The sequence below is a fragment of the Mangifera indica genome, chromosome 10, assembly GCF_011075055.1.
Source record: "Mangifera indica cultivar Alphonso chromosome 10, CATAS_Mindica_2.1, whole genome shotgun sequence".
NCBI classification, from domain to species: Eukaryota; Viridiplantae; Streptophyta; class Magnoliopsida; order Sapindales; family Anacardiaceae; genus Mangifera; species Mangifera indica.
In genome coordinates this window covers 6,825,718-6,831,717 of record NC_058146.1, presented here as the reverse complement: position 1 = coordinate 6,831,717, position 6,000 = coordinate 6,825,718, and positions in this window count along the sequence as shown.

Genomic DNA, 6,000 nt, shown 5'->3' with positions numbered 1-6,000 from the left:
GCCAAGTCTCCACACTATATTCTTTTTGACACAAAAACAAACAGTTTCAAATCACACAAATTACTACGGCACCAACAACAGCAAAAACAAAAACAACCTCATCTCCAATCTCCCAAAAGGGTCCAAAATTCTATCTATAAACATTAAAATGAACCCTCTTTGAGCAAATTCTCACAAATGCATATAAAAAATATATAAATTAATCCCAATTGGGACACCAATTCTTCTTAAAAAATCTTGGACACCTCAAATCATGCAAAAGTTTATATAAATAATATTTCCAAAATATTATCAAACAAAGATTAATTTGACGGATTCCAAGCCAAATTTAATGATTTAAAAAGCAGAAGAATCCAAGAACAGAGTGGAAATAATAATAAATAAGAAAAAGAAAGGAGGAAGAAGAAGTGAAAAGTTTACCAAATCTTGATGAGAGAGAAAGATTATGAAGAGGGTTTTGAGAAGATTAAAATAAAGAAGAAGGGATTTGTCTGGTTTTCGATTTGATTTTCTTCATAATTTGTTTTTTTCATGCACGAAATGGTACGAAATACCGGTATTTCTGTTACTTCAATAAAAAAAATTTAAAAAGAAGCTATTAAATTCTTATTTTATTTATTTATAAAATTTTAATTTATGAGTTGGTCGAAGCTGTGATAAGCCTGATTTACTGTTGCCGGCAGGCCGGCCAACGGCGGCTCTTACAAGAATATTTTTAAATATAAAAAAAAATCAAAACTAATTTCTTGTAATTAAATAATAATCACTTTGCTAGGATTTTCTTTTAAAAAATTATATTTGATAATTAAAATTATTATAGAAAAAAATTAAAATAATAAGTTTAACATAATAATAAATTTAAACCTCTAATAATAAGACCATATTTTATAATTAATATTTAATTTTACAAATATAACATATTTCAGTTATAAGTGAGACTTTACAACACACAATTAAACCTGGGTCAAAAATTGTTATCAATAGTCCAAATTATTTTCTAAAATATTTTGTCTAAAATAGAAAATTACTTTTTTGAGATTAAAATGGTTTTAATTTAGTTTTTTTCCCCGAAAAACATGAAAATCTTTTTTTACTAGAAATTTCCATATTTTTGTACCGAGACAATAGAATAAAAATAATTTGAAAACTATTTGACAGATGAAATCAGAATAAAAAGAATTTAAAAAATTCAGTTAATTTCAATACAAGGTATTTTGTTCCAGCTTGAATTATTTGAATTTATAGTGAATTTTTAATGAATTTTAATAGTTGATCAAAAATATTTATCTTATTATTATTAAGTCTATCAATGCAGCGGTTTGAACTTGGTCAAACTTGTTTAAACTCAAATTTGAGGTTTAACTTGTTTAAACTTGAATTTGAAAAAAATTTTGAGTTTGGGCTTTGGGCATACCCATTCGAACCTTCGAATTTTTGTTTGAGTTTGACTCTAATATTTTAGAAAAGGCCAAAGGACTTGTTCACACCTAAAATTTATTATATTTCCAAATTGGTACCTCTTAATAATTGAAAACTCAAACATCTACATATGTGCAGTAAAAATCAACGAATTAGTTAAGTTCTAGAAGTAAAATCGTCATTTAATATTAAAAATATAAAAAATGTTATTTGTTGCCCCCTTAGGTTTAGAAAACTACAATTTCTCTCATAAATTAAACTTTAAAATATTATCCCTTCTCTTTTTTCCAACACCGACACTTGTCATTGGTGGTTCTCTCTCCCTCCCCTTTTTATTCTTTTACAATGCCTTCTCCTCATCTTCGTCATCGTACAAAGACATTTGATCATGAAACAATGTCTTCATCTTCTTCTTCTTCCAATGACAAAGACATCATCTATATCACTGGATGAAAATGATTCAATTCATTTTTGTCATTGAAAGAAGACAAAATGAGGAGAAGGCACTGAAAAAGGAAAGGGAGAGAGAACTAGCCGTGATGGTGTTGGAAAAAAAGAGAGAAAAAAAAAAAAATCCTAGGGGCAAAATGTAACATTTCAAAGTTTAATCTTAGAGGAAAATTATTAGTTCTCTAAATCTAAAGGGAAAATAGATAATGTTAACTAGTGCCGTTAATTTTAACCACTCATGAATGGGTATTTGGGTTTTCAATCGTTAAGAGGTACCAATTGGGAATGTAATAAACTTTGGGTGGGAATAAGTCCTTTGGCCTTTAAAAAATTGTAAAATACCCTTACAATTTTAAAGTCCTATAAAATAACCCCTGAAGTAGCTAGCTAAAAAATTACCAACTCAAACAACCATAAACTATTATTATATTTAATTTTCATTGAGACCCACAAAAAAAATAAAATAAAAGAGTTTCATACATCAAATTAGACATAGCAATTGACTGAGCTTAGCATGGCCCATTGTGTTGGTGGGTCAGGGCATGCCAAGACCAACTACATAGATGAAGAGGGCCCTTGACATGGCCTATAACCTCTTGGGTCGTGTCGTGTCGTGTCGAGCCCTTAACAAGATCAGTTTGCATGCTTTTGCAAGCAACCCACTAAATTATTAATTTTAATAAAATTTTAATTTAATTAATATTTAAGTATTATTAATTTTCTAATAATTTTTCATAGGCCGTGTTGAACCGCCCATGGGCATTACCTAAAGGTGTGCACGATTCGGTTGGATGTAGTTTAAGAGCTTTTTCAAACCAAACTTAAAAAAAAAAACAGTTTGAAAATTTTTCAAACCAAATTTAAAAAAAATAATTTAGTTTGGTTTGGATTATAGTTTAAACATATTAAAACTATTTACTTCTAAAATATATTATTGAATAAAATTAATTGAATTATACTTTTCTAAAACATAATATAAACATGTAAAATAAATATGAACCGTAACCCAAACTAAAAACCATTTTTAAAAAATTTATCAACCAAACCAAACTAAAGTATAATTTTTAAACGATTAGATCTGGTTTTATGATTAAATCAAATTATGTACACTCTAACTTTGCCCTATGGCCTTGATGCAACCCGCCATAATAGGTAGTAGACTGACCTAACATGTCCTCATCAAATTAATGTATAAATAATTAAATCATGAAATATAAAAAATTTAAAACAAATTATAATTAGAGAAGTCTCCTAATTCATTGAATATATAAAAGAGTCCAACCTTAAAAATAGAAAATTTAGCTTTAGTTAGACTTTTGTATGCAACATTTAAACTTATTTCAAATTTATTTTGTTTCAAATATGAAACAAAATATCAACCACTATCTAAATAAAACATTAACATAAATTAACAAACAGGTACGCTTTGAAACCCTATCAAGTTGAAGCGTAAACAACCTTTTTAGGTGCAAACTCAACAATACGATAGACATTTTTTTGGGTTCAAACTAGCTCGAGGGTTAAATTTTGTTCTAATCCAAAGTAAAAATTTTTGGACGAAAAATCACACCTCAAGCTTGCCCAACCCAATTAACTGGCCTAATAATATTAAGAAGAAAAGAATTGAGTCCAGGTTAGTGAGTTAAAATAACTTTTGGTCCCAAAATTTACCTAATTAAGCCAGACCAAATTTCTTAAAAAATGACTAAACAAGAAATAATGTTTATAAAGTAAACCATAAATTCAATTTTTAATTTGTTTACATCTAAACCTTTTATCTTTTATATTTAAAATTTATTTTAAATTGTTCACAAAATATACACTTTTTCTGGACTATGAGACTATAGATGGAATTAATGTAACTACAGTCTACTTTATAATGTTATATTTATTATTTTTATTGTGTGTTTATCATTTATTGTTCTTTTGTAATCTTTTAGCTGCCAACATTACCTCATATGATAATTCAAGTAGTTGATAATAAAATTGTTAATCTAATCTCAAATTCATGATAAAAACCGTAAAACACTTTACGATAGTCTAAAATAGATGTATTATTAAAAAACGCTTAAAAAAATTGAACATACTTTTGTCTATTGATGATGATGTCATGAAAAAATACGAGTTTCTTGTAATATTAGTTAAATTTTAATAGATCATTTTAATATTCTCCCACTTGGCTCGATTAAAAATTAATAGATCATAATTAGGAAAAAATGAAATAATTAATTTTTAATTAAAAAAAATGTACTTTAGTTTTCATTGTTTGACAGAGAATTATTTGTTTTTCGAGAAAAATACTGTAGCAAACTTTTCCAAATAAATTTTTCGATGGAAATAAACTTTTATTTCCATCGATAAAAGTGTGAGGAATTGATTTTATTTCTTTTCACCCTAGTTTATTCTTTGAATATTACGTAAGACTAAATTCATCACCTTTTTTTATGGGAACAACCTCGTGTATCTTTGATATTGAATTTTTTGAGAATTTTGTTATATACACATTTTCATATAAGTTTATAATTTCTTCTTACACTTTCTTCAAAATATTTTTGATTTAATAGCAAAAGAAGCCGCTCTCATAAATTTCATCTCAAATTTCTCTAATAGAAAATCTTTAGTCTCACATAGTATGCTTAAGTTGCTATATATAAAATATCATCAACATTTAAAACTAAAAATATAAATTTTCTCTCATTGATCTTTTGGCATATACAACAATAAATAATTTTTTTTTTTTTTGTAATCAAACGATGTAATAATGATATTGAATTTAATGTACCATAGTTAAGAAGTTTGTTTTAGTCTTTATATTGACTTCTTGAGTTTATACACCATTTGACCTTTTGCTTCTATGGAAAAACTTCCTCTTTTGCATTCCCATTAAGAAACTTCCTCGTTTGGATCACCATACAAAAAAACAAATTTCAAATCCATTTGGTGCATCTCCAAATCATATTAAACCACCAATGCTATAATTATTTTGAATGAATCTTTCTTTGATATATGAAAAAATGTCTTTGTATTGCTAATAATGTCTTTTTAAGTGTAACCCTTGATAGCAAGTCTGGCTTTATAACGTTCTATCATGCCTTTGGCGTAGCACTTACTCTTAATAACTCATTTGCAACCAACTTTTCTATACTCTTAAGGAAGCTAAATGAGATCTCAAACTATTATGTTGCATGGATTTCAACTTTTCTTTCATAGCATCAATCAATTTATTAGATTCTAAACTTTCTATGGCTTGTCAAAAGGTACCAAATCTTTATCAATTCCGAGATCAAGATTTGATTTCTAAAATAAATAGTCTTTTGAAGCAGCTAATCTCTTTTCCTTGGAGATCTTCTTAACGTAATTTCCTATGATTAATTTGTATTTGACCTTCTATGATTAAGTCGAATATCGTACCTAAGTTAACATTAGGTTGAATATCACATCTTTGATTTTCAATGAGTCTTATATCCAGTTATAAAGGTGTATTATCATTTAAATGTTGATCATATTGTTTAATCATTCTACAAATAATGGGACAACATTTATTTTTATTAAAGTTAAATAACTTCACCCTCAAACTTTATTAAACACATTTCAACCCTATTTTATAAAAGATATTAAACTTTAAAATAGTTATCAATGGACATTCATTGTCAGTGATCATTTAATCACACCAAACTTGTGGGATTCCAATTGAAATGGTGCAATTCATGTTAAAATCACGTTGGTTCAATGCGATTCAATCAAAATCGCATTATATTGATGTGATTTCAACTAAAATCACATCGAAACAACATCATTCTAGTATGATTCTAGTTGAAATCACATTGAATTGGTGTGATTACGTTAGAATCGCATTGAGATGGTATGATTTCGATTGAATCACACTATTTTTATACAATTTAGCTAAACTGTACCTTTTCAGTGTGATTTCAACCCTAATTTCAATCATAATTGGTGTAATTATACGTTTAAGATTAACTGAAGTTAGGGTTTTGATTTTTATCAATTGAATATAGGGGTCCAAGTGATAACTTTTAAAATTGGTGAAAGAAAACATTTTTTTTATATTTTAAGGTAAAAATTATATTAATCTTATAATATTTACACAAATACCCTCTAACTATTAAAAAT